The sequence below is a fragment of the Pleurodeles waltl genome, chromosome 6 (genome assembly GCF_031143425.1).
Source record: "Pleurodeles waltl isolate 20211129_DDA chromosome 6, aPleWal1.hap1.20221129, whole genome shotgun sequence".
Taxonomy (NCBI): Eukaryota; Metazoa; Chordata; class Amphibia; order Caudata; family Salamandridae; genus Pleurodeles; species Pleurodeles waltl.
The window spans coordinates 1,093,912,823-1,093,928,532 of NC_090445.1; the positions used below are offsets into that span (position 1 = coordinate 1,093,912,823).

General features: G+C 45.0%; 1 protein-coding gene and 1 long non-coding RNA gene across 2 annotated transcripts in view; one reads left to right on the forward strand and one right to left on the reverse strand.

Annotated features, from left to right (window-relative positions):
• Positions 1-290: 290 nt before the first annotated feature.
• Positions 291-15,710, reverse strand: part of LOC138300597 (uncharacterized) — a 56,006-nt gene continuing 40,586 nt past the window's right edge. The window contains exon 3 of the long non-coding RNA XR_011204967.1: positions 291-315. This is a non-coding gene — a long non-coding RNA (uncharacterized lncRNA). The remainder of the gene's footprint in view (positions 316-15,710) is intronic.
• Positions 7,816-15,710, forward strand: part of ANXA11 (annexin A11) — a 126,891-nt gene continuing 118,996 nt past the window's right edge. Inside the window, exon 1 of the mRNA XM_069240186.1 lies at positions 7,816-8,158. The gene's annotated coding sequence lies outside the window, so the exon portion shown is untranslated. The remainder of the gene's footprint in view (positions 8,159-15,710) is intronic.

Sequence of the window (15,710 nt, forward strand, 5' to 3'; positions counted from 1 at the left end):
CTGGATAAGACCAAGAAATTAGCCAAAATACAGCTAAAATGTGTTTTGGGGGGAAAATGGGTAAAAGGTGCTGCAGAAGAAAGCTTGTAGTTTTTTCCTTGAAATGGCATCAAGGGTTTATTGTGCTAAAACTACTAACTTCCCAGCTTTCAGGAACAGGCAGACTTTGAGCAGAAAACCAAAGTCTTCAAAACAGTGTTGGCATTTTACTGGGACATACCCCATTTTTACAATGTTTTGTGCTTTCAGCCTCCTTTCCGTTAGTGACAGATATGGGTGTGAAACCAATGGTGGATCCCGGACAGATAAACATTTCTAAAAAGTAGACAGAATTTTAAATTCAGCAAGGGTGCATTTGTGTAGATCCTTTGAGGTTTTCTTATAGATAGTAACAGTTGAAATAAAAACATATTGAAATTGAGTTGAAAAAACAGCAATTTCTGTCTCTGTTTTCTTCTGTAACTTTATCCAAGTATGGCATATTTTGAAAGCAATCATTATGTCTGCTGGACCCTTCTGGATGTGGAGATATATAGAGCTTGTAGGTTCATCAAGAACCCAGGGTACCCAGAGCCAATAATTGAGCTTCACCTTGCAAAGGGTTTTCATTGTACACCCGGCATACAACAATTCAATTGATAAAATATAGAGTGAAAAATAGGTATCAAGGAAACCTATGTATTTCCGAAATGGGCACAGGCTATGGAGTTTAGAAGCAGTGGCTATTTGCACACTGTCTTACATTTGGAAGTAAAAAATGTAGAGAAAGCCAATTGGCAAGAACTCTTGTTCTTTTATTCTGTGTTCCCCCAAGTCTCTCAATAAAAATGGTACCTCACTTATGTGGGTAGGCCTAATGCCCGCGACAGGAAACGCCCCAAAGCGCAACTTGGACACATCACATTTTTTTCACTGAAAACTGACATTTTTTTTGCAAAGTGCCTAGCTGGAGATTTTGGGCTGTAGCTCAGCCAGCACTTAGGGAAACCTACCTAACCTATACGTTTTTAAAAAACTAGATACCTAGGGGAATTCAAAATGGGGTGACTTGTGGGGCTCTCACTGGGTTCTGTCACCCAGAATCCTTTGTAAACGTCAATCTTTGGCTGAAAAAACACTTTTTGCCTCATAGTTCAGTGCTGCAAAGTTGGGTACGACTAGTGCCTGCTAGAGGAAATGCCCCAAAACACAATGTGGACACATCACATTTTTCCAGTGAAGACTGATGTTTTTTTTGGAAAGTGCCTAGCATGGATTTTGGCCACTAGCCCACCTTGTGAAACCTAGCAAACCTATACATTTTTGGAAACTAGATACACAGAGGAATCCAGGATGGGGTGACTTGTGAGGCTTAAATATGGTACCCCTGGCACCCTGAAGCTAATATCACATTGGAACTAAAACAAGGACCAAAGAAGGATTTCCCTACTGCCCTTGAACCTGCACAGAGAGACTGCACTATCTGCTCGACTGCACCTACTGCACTTTGGACTAGTGAAGTTAAAACTGTGCCTGTGGTTTCTAGCTTGGGGTAAAGTCTTTTTCAAGCTACAGTCCAAAGCAGTGACTCAATATGTCAGTTGACTGGCTTCCTGGAACAGCACCAGGGACAATAAAGCTGAAGAAACCCAAATAGGAAAGTTGGTAGCCATTTCAGAGTAATTGCGGCTTACTGCTGCTGGGTACCCCAAGGAACTGATTCTCAACAGCCAAAAGTTGCAACCTTGGCTGTCAGACCCAGGAGTGTCATCAGAGTTCAGATTGGTCACCCAAGAAGGGCACCAGCCTCCACCAAAGGATTTTGCTCCAAGTGCCGTGTACAAAGACTGGCAGCCCAGCAACAGCTGGCCATCTACTGTCTCGAAGAGGACTTCTGGGGACCCTAACTTCTGTGGCCAAAGTTGCCCCACATCACCGTTGGAGTGAGAAATCACCAAAATGGCACCCCTGTCGACCTCAATGCAATTGGAGCATACTTAAGCATCTTTTCATACTGTATCGCCGGCATCAGGACCACTCCATTACAGTCTTGGGCAGTTGTTTTATAAAGTTTGGAACTGGAATGGAAAATGCTCTGGTGGCCAGGTGACTATCCACCTCATTGGCCCCCCAGACCTTCATCCGTCCAGATTTGGTCACCCAAACCCAGGCAGAATAGTCAAACTAACTTTTACAATTTTTGAAATGTTTCTAAACTGAAGTGCTTGTTTGCAGTTGGAGTAAAAAGTCATAATAGCTGTAAAAAACTGTATCTCCAAAACTCTCCATGGGTTTTTGCTCATCAAGGTCTCTAAAAGTTCACAAAGATATAGAGGGTCATTCTGACCCTGGCGGCCACCGACTACGGGAGCACCGCCGACAGGCTGGCGGTGCTCCAATGAGCATTCTGACCGCGGCGGTTCAGCCGCGGTCAGAAGCGGAAAGTCAGCGGTCTCCCGCTGACTTTCCGCTGCTCATTGGAATCCTCCATGGCTGCGGAGCGCGCTCCGCAGCCATGAGGATTCTGACCCCCCCTACCGCCATCCAGTTCATGGCGGGAAAGCCGCCATGAACAGGATGGCGGTAGGGGGGGTCGCGGGGCCCCTGGGGGCCCCTGCCGTGCCCATGCCAATGGCATGGGCACGGCAGGGGCCCCCGTAAGAGGGCCCCAAAATGTATTTCACTGTCTGCCTTGCAGACAGTGAAATACGCGACGGGTGCAGTAGCACCCGTCGCACCTTCCCACTCCGCCGGCTCGATTACGAGCCGGCATCCTCGTGGGAAGGTCGTTTTCCCCTGGGCTGGCGGGCGGTTTACCTGGAACCGCCCGCCAGCCCAGGGGAAAACTCGTAATACCCGCCGCGGTCTTTTGACCGCGGCGCGGTAATTTGGAGGGCGGGATCCTGGCGGGCGGCCTCCGCCGCCCGCCAGGGTCATAATGAGGCCCATAATCTCCTTTTAGAAATTGGTGTCATATGTCTTTTGAGTTGAATGACTTTCTTATTCCATTGTCTGGTACTGTTAAATGTCTCACACTAAGTTCCTTTGCATAAGCCTTGCTGCTTGAAAGCCATAGCTACCCAGGGTTGAGCTTAAGGTTGTTCAAACAAGCCTGACTGGGCTCAATACAGCGTTTGTGAGTGAATTCCACTGTAAAGCCACACATACATACCATATAATACACCCAAATACTCACAAAATACAACCAACACTTATAGATAGGTGTGGCCACCAATGCCCTTTGTTCTTGCTGCTTGAAAATAAAGTTACTATTGAAGCCATGTGCTTTGCATTTATACTATTACTACTCTATATGCAAATTGTATGCTTACTGTGAAGTTTATCTGTGTTGTCTGGGGATTGTCTTCCGTTTGGATTTAATAATTTGTATTGTTTTAGCAGCGTAAATAGTGTTTACTTTGGCATATGGGTTCTTTATGTGTTCAGGATACTTTGTATCCCTGCAGGAGCCATGAGGTTAAAAGGCGACGTCTGCCTTGAAGTTACTTGTTTGTATCCATTTGTTCCAGAGACAACTCTATTTAAATGTTTTATTGTTTTTTAAATACATGATATACTACTGCTCGGGCAGCGGAGTTTTGTGCACGGGTTATTATGTAGCACATCTCCCCGAATGAAGTGGGAGCAGTGCTTGGCCTTCTCAAGCAGTTTTTACTTACAGGATTGCATGTGTGAACATAAAGCATTCTTTTTCCTAACACAAAGGTTTTTTTATGCTACCTCTTTATGTGTGAATAAAATCCTTGGAATTTGCAATTGTTTACGTTTTTGGAGCAGAGAAATGTCGTTGTTTTTTAAAATGTTTGCATTCTATTTGTGATTATCTTTGACAACACAAATATATTTTAGTTAGTAAGGGTTAAACTCCCTTTGGGCGCATATAATTGATTATTCTCAGAAATGCAAAAAGCCACCAGCAGTGATATGTCTCAAGCTGAACGGCGGGATGTTTTAGAAGGAACCACTGTGATTTTTGTTTGACTGATCGGTGTTATTTCAATATAGAAAGCCGTCTTCTCTTCTTTTAAAAAGTGTCCACTGCTTTTGGAACTCTCTTACAACTGCCATATCAAAGTGTTTAACACCAACAAGTTGGAGTAATTCCCCGCAGCAGGTGGAAATGTCCACGGTGGCAAGAGACTAATGAATGTAAAGCACACAGTGATTCCCCCCCCCCACCAAAATGGAGGGGGGCACAGCAGGAGAAGGACAGTTCAAACAACAACCTCGCACATATGGGGGGAGGAGGGGAGTTCAAACAGCTGCCAGGGAGACCATTTCCTTCCTTTCACTAAAGCTCATGACATATCGCCTGTGACACTGTATAGGTCTCTGTATCTCGTGTCAAATATCGCGAAATTGTTGATGATTTATTTATAACATATGCAACTGCATTCAGTATATCCATTGTGTTGTTGTGACATGAGGCAACAGCAGAGGAAATACCCTTCTCCATACACCAGGTACACCTTGTTCAAAACCAGTGCAAGCTTCCCTTCTTCGGGGATAGGTACAGCAAGGGCAGCAGCAGCACAAGTTTAGCCATCAAAGGGTGCATAGAAATCAGGCAGTGGTAGTGCAACCTCTGCTTCCCCACAGAAAAGCCACAGCAAGGCAGCAGCAAAGCAAGCTTCCCAGCCTACAGAAGACAGGAAGTACACGCTTACTGGGCAGGACAGGCAGGTGCAAGCTTTCACCGCTCACAGAACATGTACAGTGTAAGAATCTGTGACTTGTAAGGTTAGACAGGTCTCTGGTGCTAAACTCACTAAGCGGGATAAATAGGTGGATGAGTGAGTGAATAAGCAAGTCCTGACACCATTCTTGGGTGATACGTCAGCATCATCAACGCCTTTATGCTACCACAGATAGACCAGTTGTTTTGTTTGATCCTTTGTTTTCATTATAATTTGGAGTAGTCCAGCTGCATCCTAAGTAGCTATGATCCTGACAGGCGCACAGTTGCCAACGTATTCGAAAAATATTCGAATGCATGTACACCAGGTGCACTGCAATCGCAGCCTGCATGTTGCACCTGTTCAAAAGGGATGAGGACTGTCATTGACATCTCAAGCAAGTGCACAGCTTCAAAATCTTTGAGCTACCCTCATCTACGTAGGCCCACTACAAATAACTCTGTGTTAACTATGCACTCCAAAATGGGTGCAAGCAGCCCAATATCCAAGGTCTGAGGTACACCAAGGCTCTCAAATATATAAGTTGGTACTCTTGTCCGGGGTTTTACTTTACATTCTAGAACTTGGTCGTTTTTTTAATTCACTAAGACATAAGATGGACACGACAGGCGTCAACAAAAGACGCCCAGAAGTGAAAAAGAGACTATGGGGGTTATTCTAACTTTGGAGGAGGTGTTAATCCGTCCCAAAAGTGACGGAAAAGTGACGGATTTACCACCAGACGTATTACGAGTCCATTATATCCTATGGAACTCGTAATACGGCTGGTGGTATATCCGTCACTTTACCGTCACTTTTGGGACGGATTAACACTCCTCCAAAGTTAGAATAACCCCCTATGTCACAGGTGCGCAGATAGCTGGGCCAGAGAACGTGACGAAACGGGCAGAAGCCCGAGAAGATGGAGAGTGCACCCAAGAGCATGACGTAACGCACGGGACAAGAGGCCGTGCCAGCCGGCCATACAGCAACAGAAGATGGCCGCCACTGGCCTATCACTGAGCAGGTCAGCAGAACGAACCGACTCTGCCAAGCAGATGGAGGTAGGACTGAGCGCCATAACAGTGCAGTCTTGAGGCGCAAGAGTGGCGCCCTCGAGTGAAGAGATTGGGGAAGAGAACAGTGACCCTCCTGCCAAGGAGCGGTTCACCAAGAGGATCCGGGAATGGACCAGACCTGCAAAGAGGTCAGATGGGTGAGTGAATCAAGTCCTACTCGCAGGACACAGCCTGCGACACGCTGCGACCGAGCAAGATGCACCGGCAGAGGTGCAGCGAAAGGTCTATGTGACGCAACATGCGACCTGTGGCACGATGCCACACCAAGGAGGAAAAGGAGAAGAGAACGTGGCACGATGCCACAACGAGAAAGGACGAGAAGAAGAAAGGAGTGTGCTAGACCGGTCACACCACAGGTCAACTCCATCACAGGTGTGCAAGCGGAAAGAAGAAGAGCAACACAACTGAGGACTCTTGCGAGCAGATGAGAAGGTATCCATCAGCACAAGACAGCCACAGGGGTGAGCAGACGTCACTGACGACAGCAACGCGGGTGGACCCCCACGCTTCTCAGTGCGACCGTCCTGACACTTGTCACTGGCTACTTGCCTGCAATTGCATCCCTGTCACCAACTGCACAGGCCACGCAAGACCCGCCAGTGGCCCAGAAGTCCATCAAGTGATCTTTCTGCCGACGAAGATGCCGCCACCTGTATGATCTGCAGGATGTAAAACAGATCATCATCATGATGAGGTGCATCACCCAACTACTGAAGGAGCACAGCACCACCTGACTGGAGCCAGAGTCAGCAACAAGAACAAACGCTGACAAGACAACTCTGGCACAGTGGAAACTTATCACCTGAACACCTGCCATGAGCCCTGTGAACCAGACACCTGCCGGTGAGAGCAGACCAGACCATTTGGGCCATCCACCCTTGGGGTTACACAAGACTGGGACGTGGTCCTGATGGGAGTTCAGTGTGACTCCTTTGGCGCGGCCTACGTTGGCCTGCACAGCCCACGCAGTCCCGTGGCAATCCAGGGGCTAGGGCCTTAAAGGAATTCCGGTGAGAGGAATCCCACCGTGAGAGAATGCGTCTGAGACAGCTCCACGACAGGCATTGGGAAGCACGGAGGTCTCATACGGAGACTGGTCCCCCAAAGACTTTGCACTATGGCCTGAATCCTGATGGCTCGAGCAAGCTGACCCTGCATCAAACACCCTTATGGCTCCATGCGAGATTAGGATGTGGTCCTGTAGGCAGTTCCTGTGCGACGCTTTTGCTGGGCCTGCGATAGGCCGGCCCAGTCCACACAGTCTTGTGGCAGCCCGCCAAAGGGCCTCGAGGAGACTCTTGTTCGATGGAGTTCTGGCATGAGAGGGAAGACTGCTGCTGCTCTGCCACTGGTGCACCAGGCCGTCACGTCATCTGTAATCTTAGAAGGTGGACAATCTCCAGAGCCAGAATGCCATCCAGAACTGTGTACAGGTAAATCCCCACTGCTCCAGATGCACCCACATCAGAAGTTGTACATTGACTTTGACAACATGAACCCAGGCAGGACCGGACCGACAATCCCCAGCGAACCTTGAGGTCATGGACAAGCGACTGAAGTGTCCGGATGCCATCTGCACTGCTATTCATGTCCAGCGTAGTCTGGTTGAACAACGGAGGCGTGCTGTGATGCCGCGTGCCCAACTGCACCTGTTCCATGCTGCATGAAGAGACTTAGTATAAATTGTATTGTCTTTGTTTCTCTCCCACAGGTTGGACTTTGTTGTTTCGTTCCTCAATAAAGTTTGGGAGGGATGTAGTGTCATACTGGACACGTTCTAGTGTTTAACCAGCCACTCAGCTGAGGGCTGGCATTACACTAACATCCCACTCTCATCCAACACAGGCGTCACCAGTCAGGTGACCTTGCCAATAAAGAGGGCCAGGCGCACGTGCCCTTGGCCAGTTCTTACGACCATGATACTGTGTCTGCGTGTTATTTCAGTAGCATGAGGGCCTATGGCCCCCAACACTACAAGGACTACAAGCCCCAGAATGCCAAGCCTGGCCTGACATCTTAAGAACTCCCAATAAACCTGGGCAGCGCTATTAGTCCAGCCAGTTGTAGTTTCTGTGCGTATAGCAGGAGAGTTTCTGTGTGCACATCAGGCTTTCCCACAAGCCGTGCCCTGCCCCTGAGGGAGTGTGTGTGCACGTGGGTGGGAGGGGTGCGCGCAGTGGGCGGATCCCCACGGCCTGTAAGAGGCTCTGGCTGAGCAGCAGGAGGAAGTGCACCACTATTCAGTCTGAGCAGGCAGGAGCGCAGCCCACGGCCTCAGCAGCAGCCCCTCCCTCCGACTCTCCTGGAGACCAGACTGCTGCGAAGGGAAGCGATCCGAGAAAGGGGAGGCCAGCTACTGCCGAGACAAACAACCACCGCCGAGGGCCCCCAGAAAAGACTGAGGTACACCAGCCATCTGTCTACTAGTCTCTGGCTGCAGGAGTGTGTGGTTCTCAAAGTTGGTGATACTGGTTAAGGAGAAGTTGTCAGATCTCTATTTAGTTACTTTCGGATCATATTACTGCTGTGGATTATAATCCGAGTTCCAGAGTTGGCTGGCTTCAGTTGTTGGCGAAGGGGGTTGATATGTTATTTAAGAGCCCTCCCTTCTCCCCCCGTTTGCCCGTTGGGCTTGCCCCCCCCTACCGACCTCAGTTGCCAACTTCTGTCCGCTCCCCTGGCAGCGCCATGTTTTCTCCTCCTCCGGGTGTAGACTGCTTGGTGCCCGAGAGAATGTAACGTGTATTTCATAATGTCAGTTATGAATTTCTAATGTCTTTTCTGTGACATAAAGACCCTTGAGATAAAAGCAGACGGTAGACCGTGGCAGTGAACATTTCAGGGGAGTGCAGGGGGACCCGTGTTGTTGGGTCAAGCTGGCAGGACCCCGTGCTTCCGGGACTGCAAGAATCCTTGCAGGCTTACCCTTCAGACGCTTAACATTCCCGAGTCTGTGTACCCCCAGGGCCTTATAGGGCTGCTAGATTGTAACTTTTGTTCGTTTCTGCCATTTCCTTCTGAGTGGAATTTCTGACGCACTCAGTGATTAACTTAATTATGCGCTTCTAAAGCGCCTGGGGCGACTAAAATATGTAGTGCTTAAAAACCGTAAATAGTTGTACGAAAATAAGGCAGGTAAAAGTCTTCTACCTTCCCGGTAGCACTTACATTGAAACTTTTGGGTGTGGCCTGGATTGACCACCAGAGAGGAGTCGTGCCCGCTGTGTAAATACCTATGCGTTTCACTGATCTGCCGTCGCAGGGGGTAGAGGACCTTTCTACGTATCAGGAAACTCGCCCCCGGTGATTGCCAAAGGAGCATTCGTTTCAAAATATTGTACTTTCCAAATGTGGTTTTAGAAAATGTGGGCAGCTGTAGCAAGACTGCTCCTGTGAGGATAGGCCAAAGTTCATGAAAGAGGAGGGCGGCGCTAAGGAATTCCTGGACTGACAGACATTTCACTGGCACCGTAATGAGGGCCATCCCGAGCGTCTCCTTAGCAGAGAACTTCAGTCCCAAAGAAATAGGGTGGCCTTCCTGCATATTCTTTCTTGCCATTGATTTTGTAATTTTTAACGAATAGAGTGGATTCACTTATCCTAACTTGAACATTACGTGTCACTATCTTGTTTAAGAGAGATTGCCTCATCTAATTTGGGGAAAGGGAGTGGATCTAACTGCATATAGCATGCAATGGGAACTGAAGCAATTATATGCATTGTGGGGAGGTACTCACAGGTACTTAGTGCCGTCGCTTCTTCGGATAGTACCTGCACTTCTCAGCAGCAAACATGTACCCTGGAATATAGGTTACATACTCTTTTACATTTCCATTTCATGCACTTGTCATAGATGTTTTGATGTTAAGTATGCTGGACCCCTAGATCTCCTGCTTTAGGCTGGGCTGGTGCTTGGTGCTCTCGTGTCACAAACACTCTGACTAGGAGTCAGTAAATATTTATAAGTGAGAGAGAACTAAAGGAGGGTTGCTGTCCCACCCTGGTCTTCACCATAGTTCATCCTGCTAACTTTGGGCAGGGATACCAGAACCCAGAACTGCAAAACTTGTATACCACCTCAGATGCCATGAGACACTTAAATTCCCACTGACACCAATTCATTTTCAGCCCTGTTCGACATTTAGCATGCCACGCCATGTCATTATGATCCACTTAAGCCATCGGTTCCATTTTGACATATATATATATATATATATATATATATATATATAAAATCTCACTGGAGTGTGCAGGTAAAATCAACAGATTGGGCTATGTTGGAATGACATGACCTTAATCTAGTGCCAGCAACCCACCTGATAAATGTACCTCATAGGTGCTTAATTGGTATGTGCCCATCTTTCCTTCATGTATACACTTGTTCATAGAGTCTTTGAGATGCCACCGCCTGGTTCGGCACATGGCCAAATTGGAAATGTTGGTTGGTGAAAAGAAGATTAGCCTTATCAAGTTCTTTGCTTTGAAAGTAATGTCGATCCCTGTTTGTTTTATTTATTTTTATCATATATATCGCAATGGAATTCGATTTTGTATAGCATTTGCAAGCTTCTCCTCCAGCCCGTGTCAGAGTGATGGTGACTGTTAGCAGGACCATGTCATGGGTGTCTTTCGTGTGTACAAGACTCTTCCTGGTAGATATTTCCAATTCAAATATGCGCCCTCGCAAATATTTGCTAATCGGTGGAGGTGCTCATGATGTGGACTGGATGTAGCTGCACCTGCTTGGGGATCAGATTTGCAAGTGATCCCGGTTTTGTTTCTGTTCTGTTAGGCTTAGGGATCTGATTCTTCGTATGGGGTGGGGGATTCTCCGGGTCTGCTTTTGCCTCTCCAAAATCAACCTAGTACATTAGCATGCTGGGTTTTCCTCATTGTGTGGGGACTTAATTGACTTTAGGATGTTTTGACATCATTTGTTCCATAGGCAGCAAGCCCATGAAGCTTAATATACATAACATGGTCATCCTTAAAACTAGGTATTTGCATACACAGTCCTTGATGTTCTGGTCTGTTTAGGTAAAAAAAAACATCTGAGAAGAACTACCAGTGTTGTGACTGGGCCTTGAAAATATTTGCGTTTTGCTGTCTGAAAAGTTTAGCCTAGTTGAAAACGCTGTCAATGTTCTCCTAAATAAAACGTTGTACCTAGATTAAGTCACAGCATCATCACTCTTTCCCTGCTTTCATAAGCTTCTTTTCACTTCCCTCTTAAAATTTTGATTTTCGTGTGTAAATTAAGAGATTGGTGTATTTTCAATGTTATTTTAACTAGCAGTGGCAGAGCAATAAGGCCTTGACAAGTATCTAACTTTTGTTTTCTTAAGTGGACGTGATTTACAAAAAAAAAAAATGAAAACTTTTATAATAAAGGATGGATCCAGCCTTTGCGGTCCTGCCACTAAGGTGTACTTCTTTGCATGCAGCTGTGCACTTGCACTTGTGGTCAGGCAAATTACAATCACTTTGTTGCACATCCACCAATGAATGAGCTAGCAGCCTACAGTCTGACCCATTGCCCATGCGAGACCTGTGGTGGGGGGGGGGAACAAAATGTGTTTTAAGGCTTCAATCAATAAGGAGATCTGATGAAAAGCTGTTTGTGTGATCTAAGAAAATATAGTTTTTATAACTGGGTCTGGCGGCTTAGGGGACTAATGCATCCACTGTAGGGACCTGGGTTCACCCTTATGGTCACAGATCAAAATGGTTCTAAAGTAGTTCTTCAACCTCTTAGGACCTGTGCAGTGGAACTCCCTACCACCAGCCTTTTAGAGTAAGCCCTTCACTTCCGAAGGTCATTTGCTGTTAGAAGACCAGCGTGACCATACCCCTTCTCAGCACGTCAATATTGTGTATAAATACTTATGTATATGCATCATAATAGATATAGCTACGTTCTGAGAAATCAGCTGTTCTTGCCTTCAATGGTCAAGCAATGCTTTATGTTATCCACACCAAGAATTAATCACTGTTTTATGTCAACCGCCCCACCCCACCACTTGACCTATGTGCAGGATATTTTCAATGTGACTTTATTTATTTACGGCCTCCATGTTTTCCTGTTGGATTTTTTTTTATTATTGTTCCTACACAGCCATGATGGCAAATGATAATTTGCTTGATTTTTAGTCAGGACAGTACTCCACAGTGGAAACGTAATTCTGTCAGGAAGATTGCCCTTTCTCTATTGTTTTTGAATGGATCTAAATCTTCTGAACCATTTCCAAAAACGTCTTATGTTTTAGAAGGCGCTGACCCTTCTGCCTTTGTCCAACATATGGTGGTCTCCATTTATCTTTTGACAATGATATTTAGTTGACAACAACAAAAAAGAGTACCTCTCTGAAATGTATAGTTATGTTATGTTATACTTATGTTGCCCTTCTTCAAAGTTTAAAAAAACTGATGCAGGTTTAAGCTTCCATCGAGTGAACATAACTTTCAGACTGCATGAAGGTCGCTAGATGATAAATTTGAAATCTTACAGTTTGGGAGAGCTGAATGGGGATGAAAAAATGAGAAGGGCCAATGGTGAAATTAGTTGATAGTGTTCCTGGAAGCCTTGAAGGTGGAGCTTACTTTTCAAAGAGGCGGCAATGACAGGGAATGAACATAGGAAAGTGTGTCTGACGGGCTATGGACGAAACGCGTTGCTCTTATCATTTCACTCCAGATTGGCATGTACAAGGTAAAAAAAAGTAAATTTTTTTTTTTTTTTTTTTTGTGGTGTGTGTGTTTTATTTATTTATTTATTTTTTGCCCATGTGCAACATCGAAATTTCTTGCCAGTGTTTTGGTTTGTATGTATTTGTTAGCATTGCCCCTAAATTGTTTGGTGTCCAAGGTCCTAATAATTCTGGTGTTTAGTAGTCGTGGTCGTTTCCACATAAGTCGTCCTTGCTGCTTGCACATCGTTTGTTACGTTTCTCAACAGAGGGCATTTGTATGGCTCTACAGTTGTACCAAACTTAAGTTTCTTTGAAGTAGGGTGACTTGCCTCATACTTCCTTTTTTGCTTTTTCCACTCGGTGATGCTCACTCATCTTGGAGAAGCCTGCTTCCGGGGACCCTGCCCCTTAGAATGTATTTCACATGCTAACTGGTCGAATGTGCATTTCACGTTTGAAAATTGTGTGTTTTGGTTCTAGAATGAGAGATGCCCTATTATAGATAATTCTATCAATAAATTGGCTTTTTGATGAAGATCAACTGTTTTGTGAGATGTCTCTTTAAAATTGTATTACTTTGTATGGCACCAGAACAATCTTACACTAGTTGTGTTGACCATGAAGAGATCTCCATCGACTTGGACAGGTTATTTCAAAAGCCATGTTTACTTTTTAGTTCTGAAACTCTCTCTTAACTGCTGCACTCCTGGACACATATTTCAAAATGCCTTTGGTTCCATGGCCAATATCCCCTTAAAGTCCAATGTAAACTTCCTAAACCATAATGTGTGGAAATGCTTTAATGACTCGTAGTCAGCTGCGAGCTTCTGAAGATGCCAAGCCCAGGTAACTTGGCGAGGACTGTGACGTTGCACATCCACATAAAGGCTTGTCTCGAGTCTCTGCAATATCTGTCTAATTAGTGTTAAGTTATGCAAGATTTTCCCTCTATTAATTTCAAACCACAAACATGACTTTTGTTTTCTTATGAAAATATATACATAACTCGCATCGCAGATGTTGCAATAAATCCAACCCTCAAATTTGGACAGTTTCAGGGGCAGATTATGACACCTCGCATAAATGTCCACATGGTGGGTCATATGTCAGACAGAATGGAGGTAGGCGTGCTGATGTCCCTTGGACACCTGTTGAGATCAACATTTTGTGATCATATTTCCCTCCCAGAGCATACTTATGAATAGCTTAAGTGTAAGTTGAACTGCACAGTCTGCTTACAACCATCAACCTGGCTCTGATCCTAGACTTGATTAGCAAACATCAGAGAAAGTATCCTAGCCCGAGTGCTAAAGTTTTTTTGAAACCGCTTGATTGTCAACAAAGGAGTACATTTTAGAACAGTGACCTCCACATAAAACCTACTTCACAGTGGAAGGCAATCCAAGGATTCACCACTATGCGCATCTTGTTGGTCCTTCTAAGATGCAGTCAGTTGATCAGGCACATTCATATATCTGAGGAAAAGGGTTTCTTGCAGGTGCAGCAGCAATTTTATTTATATATATATATATATATATATATATATATATATATATATATATATATAATAATTTGACCATCAGTAATTCTGGGGAGTGCTCCGAAGCACCTACAGAGTGGTTAATCTACTGTGGAATAATTAGAAGGCAACTTTTTAAAAATGTGTTATATATATATATATATATATATATCTCTTGCTCAGTGAAATCTGTGACGATCATCCATAAAAGGGATAACCGGTTCACCTCCCCTAGACTCCAAACTGCTCATCTTCACATGCACCCAAGAGTAAACTGCCTCTTCTTTTTCCCGTTTCCATATCTGTGACGAACATGCTCCAACGAACATGCTTAACTGCATTAGCTGTGCCCGTTTTACCTAGGTATGTTGAAGTAGCCTTATGACATGCTCATTGTGTATTAAAATATTTCTTCCTTTTGTTTTAATCATGCTAAAACGTACATACAAAACAAAAATCTATTTGGAGAGGTCTTTTTCCTGTAGGTTTGTCTATAGGCCATCACTTTTTCCCCCTTTACTTAACCTTATTTTTAGGTTGAGCGCACAAGTGCTCTGACCTGTTGTAATCTATCTGTGGGCTTTTAACCACATCCACTGCACGCCCATCGCTATCACTCGTTCGGGGGCTTGCCTTTGAAAAAGCCTTTGTCATCATTGGTAAATGCTTTACGTTTGTCCCTCCTTGCGAAGTTTTGGTTACCACCTTGGACATCAACCCTGTTACATGGATAATTGCAGAATTGCTGATAGGATTGACTGCAAGCAAACTTATTTTATTTTTGATTTTTCTGTGTCACCTTCGCGCTCCTTCTCATGGCAGCCATGGTGCTTTGAATCGGCTAACTTATGTCAACTGTTTTACTTTTAATTTTCAATTTAAGTAGCAAGAAAATTCCAGTTAGGAATTTACAACCTTAACCACTCTAACTCGAGCAAAAGCGAGACCCAATGCGTTGCAATTACTTGATATCAAATATTACCCTTTGGGCCATTCTTGTAGTACATTATGAAGCCAGTGGACGAGGACTTGAGAGACGTGGCCTGTAATGTCAGATTCTGAAGTGGCGTAAGAATTGCACGAGGAAAAGCAACATGTTTTTGCTACTGTACAAAAGCTACATAAAACCGTGAAATAAATGAAAGTGAAAAATAAGTCAAAATTATATTGCTTATTTTAATTAATGGAACTTGGCCTACCCAAGATCCCACCCGTGCCCACTTGGTGCTAAAGATATGGAACTGAGCTACCTTAAGGGAGGAGTAGGCTAGATGGGGAGGGGGGAAGGATGAACGAGGTGTGCATGGAGTGGTGTTTCCACATCAGACCGAGTGATGAGGTATCGCGAGTATCTAACTTTAGGCATCTGCTGGACAGGGATGCTAATGTGGCAAAGGCATTTTGGGCCATATGTACGAACACTTTTTCCCATAGACACAGAATGGGTAAAAACCTTTGCTACATCTGGCCCTTTGTGAGGACGTGCTAGGAGAAAACTGTAGGGTTGAATTGAAAGGAGTTAGCAGGCTTTAGGGCGCACATTAATCGGAGGGGGGGTGGCAAGCAGAGCATTTCAAAAGTAAAAGATAGTACTTTTCTCCGGGTCACTAAATGATTCACTTTTAGGATTTGTGTTTTTGAGGAGTGGCAGTAGCCTTATTGATAGGAAAAATGCAATGCCTGTTAATAACTGCGATTGTGAAACATTTGTTCCTTGTGACTGAAAACATCATGGAAAAAAAATCCT